This window comes from Pteropus medius, unplaced genomic scaffold (assembly GCF_902729225.1).
Source record: "Pteropus medius unplaced genomic scaffold, Ma_sr-lr_union100, whole genome shotgun sequence".
In the NCBI taxonomy this organism is placed as follows: Eukaryota; Metazoa; Chordata; class Mammalia; order Chiroptera; family Pteropodidae; genus Pteropus; species Pteropus medius.
The window spans coordinates 33,275-42,358 of NW_024353788.1; the positions used below are offsets into that span (position 1 = coordinate 33,275).

The following is a 9,084-nucleotide window of genomic DNA, read 5'->3' on the forward strand; positions in this document are numbered from 1 at the left end:
TACCACTCTGCCCAAGGCCAGAGAAAGAATTGTCCCAGACCCTAGTGTGCCCTCATTCTTGATCAAAAAAGAATTTTTTCTTGGAGGTTTGACATCATGACCTCGAATGCAGTATCAGAATGGATTCTCTTGCTCTGTGTCAGAACAGTTTTCTCAGAGACAGAATATTCTGGCTTTATTTGCCCTCTAGCAAAATTGGTATGTCAGACAAGGCTCAGAATTATGCTTCAATAACTTTCATAAGTTAAAAAGATGGAGTAAGTGGTACAGACATTCATCAACCTCTTATCTTGTCCCAGGCCAATAGGTGGTCATGATCAAGTCAATCCACCAACTGAGTCCACCCTGGGGAAGAGGCCTGCCTTCTAGGAGTAAAGTCTCATGAGAGAATGTGTGAAAGTGCCTTGAGAATGAATAATGCTTTAGAAACATAAACTAAACTCAATATAAAATCTACTTTGAATTTTAATTTACTGATGGTTAGAGTAGACATTCAATGGAAGCAGAATGGCTGTGTGAGAAGTTTAGTAAATCCTCTTCCCAAAAGTCATCAATATATCTAAAATTAAAACAACTATTTCAGAAAACATGGCAGAGTGAGAGACATCCCCAAATCTCTTCCTTGAAACAACAATAAGCTGAACATGTAAAATTCAACAAAAAACAACCAAACTGCACACCAGCACATCTGAGCATGGGATCTGCACATAAGAACTACCACAGTTCAGAACCCCAAGAGTCAGGCGGTAGACTGGGAGAAACAAAGAAGCTGACTCTCGCAACTAGAGCTCCCTACAGAAGGAAGGGCAGGAGAGAAGGTGCAGCTGGTTACCTGAACAGCCCTGCCTGGGAGACCTGTGAGCTCCACAGGGCTGGTGGCAGTGCCCAGGCATCAGGGCAGAAAGCAGAAAGTGGGGACAGCAGAGAAGCAGGGAAGGCAGAGAAACAACAGTTGATTATTACCAGCTGCAGTTTCAAAACTGAAGCTGAGCTGCAGCCCCCATCCTGCAACCCAGAGGGACCCTCCTTCCATATTCTCCAAGACCAAACACAGCAGAACCCCAGGGTAATCTGAGCAAACACTACTAAAACTGTCTCTAACACTGACAGGGACTGAGTCTAAGGGTAACGAGTGTATTTGAATATCTATAATGAAAAAAAAAAGGCATTATTAAAACTTTATATAAAGTAAGGATCTAAGAGGCTTAGACACCACCCATTGTAAACCAAAAGAAAAGTGCCTTCTTTGCAACAGGCTAAAGAGAGACTTTTATATAATAAATCTTTCTGGAAAAAAAGCAGAATACATTTCCATTAATGTCTAGGCAGAGAAATAGTCCATTAAACACCATGAACGATCAAGGTGACAAGGCAGCTCAGAAAACAAAAGAAAATCTCCAGAAAATAAGCTTACAGACATAAAAATATGCAATTTATATGACATAGAATTCAGAATGGTACTTCTGAAAAAAACTCAATGAGATCCAAAACAACTAAACAACAATTTCAGGATTGAAAAAACAACTAAATGAGCAGAACAAGTTCTTTAGCAAGGAGATTGAAACCCTAAAAAATAACAGAAAAGAATTTCTGAAGATTAAAAACATACTACAAGAGTTAAAAAATGAAATAGCAAGCTTGGGAAATAGAGCCAACCAATCGGAGGAAAGGATCAGTGATATCGAAGACAGAAATCTAGAAATAAATCAGAAGGAAGAAGAGAGAAACCGAAGAATGAAAAGCAATGAAAAAGAAATACAAGAACTAGCTGCTGATACTATCAGGAGAGGAAACATAAGAATAATGGGCATTATTTAAGGGGAGAAAATGGAGCAGAGATTACAAAGCATTTTCAGATAGTTGATGAGAATTTCCCAAATCTAAGGAATGAGCTAGAGCTTGGAACTCAAGAAGTCAACAGAATACTCAATTATTTAAACCCAAAAAGGCCTTCTCCAAGACACATTATATTAAAATCATAAAAAATCAACAAAAAGACAGAATTCTCAGGGCAGCCAGGGAAAAGATGATGGTAACTTGTAAAGGAAAACATTACCGTCAGACTTCTCAGCACAAACCTTACAAGCCAGAAAGGAGTGGAATCAAATATTCAAACTATTAAATGAAAGGAACTACCAGCCAAGAATAATGTATCCAGCTAAGCTCTCCTTTAGATATGAAGGAGAAATTAAGACTTTTTCAGACATACAAAAATTGAGGGAATTCTCCACTACAAGGCCTGCACTACAAGAAATACTGAAAAGGGTCAGCTCACCTAAAACGAAATGACAAAAAAAATACATAATTTGGAGTAAGGTGACTAGCAGACAGATAGAGGCAGAGGAGTGCAACTCTCACTAAGACAAGGCATTATAAGCTTAAACAATGAAAAGAGATATGCTATGGCAAGATAGTAATGAATGTTCAGCATACATAGGGACAAACTGAGACAACAATGAATGAAAAGGGGAGGAATCAAAGACCCAAATTCACAAAGAAAAATAGAGATAAGGCATGCACAGAAGAAAATGGATGATTGTATATATATAACTATTCTTTTCATATTTGTAATGTTAAACACATGCCAAAGACTCAGAACTGAAGTATATAACATAAAACAAGAAGGACCAGAGGTAAAACCCACAAAAGCCAACCAAAATAAAGAAAACAGAAACACAAGGACAAGAAAGCAATGGAAACACCATGATACCAGAAAGCGAAAGATGAAATGGCTATAAGAAGACCTCATATTTCAATAATCACCCTAAATGTAAATGGACTGAACTCACCAACAAAAAGGCACAGAGTTGAAGAATGGATCAAAAAACAACACCCGACCATATGCTGCTTCCAGGAGACACATCTCAGCTCCAAAGACAAATGTAGACTTAAAGTGAAAGGGTGGAAAATGATATTTAAAGCAAATGACATTCAGAGAAAATTGGGAGTAGTGGTATTAATATCAGATGAAATAGATTTCAAAATCAAAAAGTTAAAAAAAGATACTGGGGGATACTTCATAATGATAAAGGGAATCATGCACCAAGAAGACATAACACTTATTAATATCTATGCTATTAGTATCTATCCAATCAGGGAGCCCCTAAATATGTAAACAATTACTAACAGAACTAAAGAGAGAAATAGACCAAACACTATCATAGTAAGGGACCTAAATACCCCACTGTCAGATATGGACAGATCATCCAAACAGAAAATCAGTAAAGAAATAACGTCCTTAAATGACACATTAGACCAACTGAAGATCATTAACATTTACAAAGCCTTCCATCCCAAAACAACTGTTTATACATTCCTTTCTAGTACATGGAACAGTCTCAAGGATTGACCACATACTGGGACACAAATATAAGAGGGTTGAAATCATACCAACCCTATTCCTTGATCTTAATGCTTTGAAACTAGAGATCACAAATACATGGAGATTAAACAACATGCTACTGAAGAATAACTAGGTCAAAGAAGAAATAAAAGTAGAGATCAAGAGATAGATAGAAACAAATGATAATGACAGTACAACATATCAAAACTTTTGGGACATGGCAAAGGCAGTCATAAAAGAAAAGTTCATATCATTACAGGCCTATCTCCAAAAAGAAGAATGAGCCCAAATAAACAACCTAACGCTCATCTTAAACAAACTAGAAAAGGAAGAACAAATGAAGCCTAAAATTAGCAGAAGGAAAGAAATCATCAAAATTAATAAATGAAATTGAAAACAAAAAAAAAAAACAATAGAAAAAGTAAATGCAACAAAGAGCTGGTTCTTTGAGGAGGTTAACAAAATTGACAAACCCCTGGCTAGACTCACTAAAGAAAAAGAGAAAGGACACGAACAAAATCAGGGATGAAAGAGAGGAAATTACGACAGACACTGCAGAAATACAAAGGATCATACAAGAATACTATAAAAAAAAGTATATAACACTGAATTTAATAACCTAGAAGAAATGGACCACTACTTAGAAAAATACAACCTTCCTAGACTGAATAAAAAAGAACTGGAAAATCTAAATAGACCGATCAGCAGTATGGACATTGAAGCAATGATCAAAAACCTACCAAAAAGTAAGAGTTCAGGACCAGATGGCTTTACCAGTGAATTCTACCAAACATCAAAGACGATTTAACACCTATTCTCCTCAAACTCTTCCAAAAAATCAAAGAGAGGAGGCAATACTTCCCAACTCATTTTATGTTGCCAATATCATCCTGATATCAAAACCTGGTAAAGATAACACAGAAAAAGAAAACTACAGACCGATATCTCTCATGAACACAGATGCTAAAATCCTAAATGAGATAACTAGCGAACCAAATACAGCAACATATTAAAAAGGTCATATACCACGATCAAGTGGGCTTCATTCCAAAGGCACGGGGATGGTTCAACATATGCAAAGCAATTAATGTGATACACTACATAAACAAATTAAAAAATAGGAATCAATAGATGCAGAAAAAGTCTTCAACAAGATACAGCATTTATTTATGATCAAAACACTTAACAAAATCAGTATGGTAGGAAAATACCTTAATATAATAAAGGCCATATATGACAAACTCTCAGCCAACATTATACTTAATGATGAAAAACTAAAAATCTCCCCTCTAAGATCAGGAACAAGGTAAGGCGGTCCACTATCACCACTGTTATTCAGTATAACATTGGAGGTCTTAGCGAGTGCAATCAGGCAAGAGAAAGATATAAAAGGCATCCAAATAGGAAACGAAGAAGTCAAATTGTCACTATTTGTGGATGACATGATTCTCTATGTAGAAAACTCTAAAGACTACACAAGAACACTACTAGAAACAATAAGCAAATACAGTAAAGTCACTGGATACAAAATCAATGTTCAAAACTCCATAGTGTTCCTATACTCGAATAATGAATTGTCATAAAAAGAAGTGGAAAAAATAATTTTTTTTGCAATTACAACAAAAAGAATAAAATACCTAGAAATAAATCTAATGGAACATGTGAAGGATATATATAAGGAAGACTATAAGAACCTATTAAAAGAAATCGAAGAAGATACAAAGAAATAGAAAGATGTTCTGCGTTCTTGGATTGGAAGAATCGACATAGTTAAAATGACCTAATTACCTAAAACATTATACAGATTTAATGCAATCCCCATCAAAATCTCATTGGCATTTTTTTTAAAGAAATGGAACAAAAAGTCATCAGATTCGTATAGAAGCACAAAAGACACCAAATTGCCAAAGCCATCCTGAGAAAAAAGAACGAGGCTGAAGGCATCACTCTACCTGACTTCAAATTATACTACAAAGCGATAATAATCAAAATGACATGATATTGGAGCAAAACAGACACACGGACCAGTGGAACAGAATCGAGAGTCCAGAAATAAACCCATGTTTATATGGACAAATAACTTTTGACAAAAGAGCCAAAAACATACAGTGGAGAAAGGAAAGACTCTTCAATAAATAGTGCTGGGAAAACCGGAAAGCCACCTGCAAAAGAATGAAACTAGACTGGTGTCTATCACCACACGCCAAAAGTAACTCAAAATGGATTAAGGACCTGAATATAAGACCTGAAACAATGAGATGCATAGAAGGAAACATAGGAACTAAACTCAAAGACTTTGAACTTAAAGAGGATTTTATGAATTTGATCTCAAAAGCAAGGGAAGTAAAAGCAAAAATAAATGAATGGAACTACATCAAACTAAAAAGCGTTTGCACAGTAAAAGAAATCATCAATAAGTTAGGCAACCATCTGAATAAGAAACTATATTTGCAAGCAATGCCTTTGATAAGGGCCTAATATCCAAAATATACAAAGAACTCATACGACTCAATAACAACAAGAAAACAAAGGACCCAATCAAAAAATGGGCAGAGGACCTGAACAGACACTTCTCCCTAGAGGACATACAAATGGACAACAAATATTTGAAAATATGCTCAACATCTCTAGCTATTAGAGAAACGCAAATCAAAACCATAATGAGATACCATCTCACATCTGTTAGAATAGCTGTAATCAACAGAACAAGTAATAACAAATGTTAGAGAGGAAGCGGAGAAAAAGTAACCCACATACACTGCTGGGACTGCAAATTGGTACAGTCGCTATGGAAAACAGTATGGAGGTTCCTCAAAAAACTAAGAATTAATCTACCATATGATCTAGCAATCCCTCTACTGTGTATTTACCCCAAAGACTTGAAAACCCATATTCGAAATATATTTGTACACTGATGTTCATAGCGGCATTATTCATAGTGGCCAGGACATGGAAGCAACTGAAATGTCCTACAATAGATGATTGGCTAAAGAAGCTGTGGTACAATATGCAATGGAATATTACTCAGCCATAGAAGAGATGAAATAGTGCCATTTGCGACAAAATAGACGGACCTTGAGAAAATCATACTAAGCGAAATAATCCAGACAGAAAAAGTTGAAAATCACATGATATCACTTGTATGTGGGATATAAATCTAAAAGCAACAAATGAACAGGACATACAAACAGAGACTCATGGGCATGGACAATAGACTAGGGGTTACCAGAGAGTAGAAGGTGAAGGAGGAGGAAGGAAGACGGGGTGCATGGATTCAAATATGTGGTGACAGAAAGAAATCTAACTATGGGAGGTGAACACACAGTGTAAGTATATATATGCCTTACTGTTAAAGTATACAGCTGAAACTTATTGGATTTCATTAACCAATGTCACCATAAAAAATAAATAAATAAAAATTTTTAAAATGTCTCTGGAGGGGCTGAGATGTTGGACTTACCAAAAAAAAAAAATGTCAATGCAATTTTTTAAATGTTTAAATATAGTGGCCTTATTCTCTGTCTTTCTCTCTTCATGTCTGCCATGTCTGCTGGCACCTCCCAGCTCTCATCAGCCTCCAGTCCACTGCCTCCTTAAGGCCCAGTACCATGCCTTCAATTAAGTTACAAAGTTCTGATGGAGAAATATTTGAAGTTGATGTTGAAATTGCCAAACAATCTGTGACTACCAAGACAATGTTGGCATATCTGAGAATGGATGATGAAGGCTTGATGACCCAGCTCCTCTACCAATTGTTAATGCAGCAATTGATGAGAACAGAAAAAAGTAAACAGATGATATTCTTGTTTGGGACCAAGAATTTCTGAAAGTTGACCAAGGAATGCTTTTTGAACTTACTCTGGCTGCAAACTACTTAGACATCAAAGGTTGTTTGTTGTTACCCGCAATACTGTTGCCAATATGATCAAAGGAGAAACCCCTGAGGAGATTCGCAAGAGCTTCAATATCAAAAATGACTTTATTGAGGAGGAAGAAGCCTAGGTATGCAGAGAGAACCAGTGGTGTGAAGAGAACATATAATTCTGAGATCATCACTTAGTTTTATATTTGGGTCTGTAACCCCATGTGAAGAGCATTTGCATGTAATCACAAAGGCTAATGCAGTCATGGGCTGAAGGATAATGCAGTGGCCAAGGGCCTTTATCAGTTTTGCAGCAGTCAGATTGCCTTGGATTTGAATCCTGGATCTGCAAACTCATAGCCAGAATATGTGCGTATCAGGGACACAATGTCTGTACATCTCTGGCGGATTAAACATTGAGCAGCAGCAGTGCTTAGACGGATCTTGGTGAATAGAAGCCCATGCTGTTGGACCCATGCATACCTCCATCCTACTACCAAGCAATCGGTTTCATAACCCATTTTGCCAGCACTGGAGTAGAGACTTGTTGATGTTAACTGTCATTCTGTCAATTTGGTTGTTCAGTACCCCTTCTATTGTTGGTACTCTCTGGTAGGTGCTAACATGCAATACAAAGAGAGTCTCATGTCTTTCCCATTCCCAGAGATCCATCCTCATGTCTTGGCCCAGATCTCATTGTCCCTGCCCTTCCAATTTTTCTCTTTCCGAGACCTTAACAGAAGCCAAGTCATATGACACTGCCTATGTGTTTATATATAGTCTTCCAATGGACCACTTTTCTTTCCACACAGAATGTCTGACCAGGTGCAACACCCAAAGCTCTGTTTATTGGGAGAATTTATAATTTTAATTTATAATTATAATTTATAATTACTATTGTCTTCTAAAGCCACCTTGAGTGCCACCATAGTACAGCATCAGTCCATTTTCAGCTCTCATTCATGTATTGAATTGATCCACATGAACCCGGGTCAGCCTTTTATTCCCTCTATCGGTTTGTCATAAGGTACCCCTCCTACTGAGGCAGATTAAAGATGACTACAAACTCCTTGACAATAGTCTCATCAAGAGGGGATCTATTTCCTCTCCCCTTGAAGCTGGATTTTTCTATGACAGTTGTTTTGACTAAAACAGTGTGTCAGAGGTGACACCATAACAGCTCTGAGTCTAGAATATAAGATAACTGTCTGCTTCACCTTGGTCTCTTACAGCCCTGAGTCACCATGTAAGAAGTTCAACTGCCAAGTTTTAGAGACCATGTGGAGAAGTCTTAAGATAGCATAGAAGGAAAGGGGTCCAAAAGGACCAGACTTGCAGTTGAACAAACCAAGGTGCCAAGCATGAGAATAAAGCTGTCTTTGACTCTCTGAAGCAGCCCATCTGCCAGCTGACTACCTCCAAGTGATCCCAGCTGATGCCACATGAAACATAACAATCACCCAGCCAAGCTGTTCTGAATTCCTGGCCCACAACATTGTGAGATACGATTAAATGGTTAAAAAGTTTTGGAGGAGTTGGTTATACAGAAATAGGTAACTAGAACTCCCACAAGGCAACCACTGGTGTGAGCAAAGGGAGAGGTACTGAGACAACGATGTAAATGAGATGGAGGTCTACATCACCTGCGCACGCCTCTTGGTTTTGCATTCCATTTCTGCTCATGTTCCATTCAGGATGCACTACTTCTATCTTACAGTTTATTGATGCTGTAAGTACCTGACCTTACCACTTGATTGGTTTAATAGAACCCAGTTCATGATGAGCAGTTTTACCCTCATAGTTATTTGATGTCCTGTGTCAGGAGCGCTGTCTCTAATAAGGCCTGGCAGCAGGACAGCAGTTGTTTTGTAATAAGGCA

General features: G+C 37.4%; 1 pseudogene; it reads left to right on the forward strand.

Moving 5' to 3' along the window:
• The first annotated feature begins 6,951 nt into the window (after nt 1-6,951).
• On the forward strand, nt 6,952-7,345 carry LOC120593398 (S-phase kinase-associated protein 1-like; annotated as a pseudogene).
• The last annotated feature ends 1,739 nt before the right edge of the window (nt 7,346-9,084 follow it).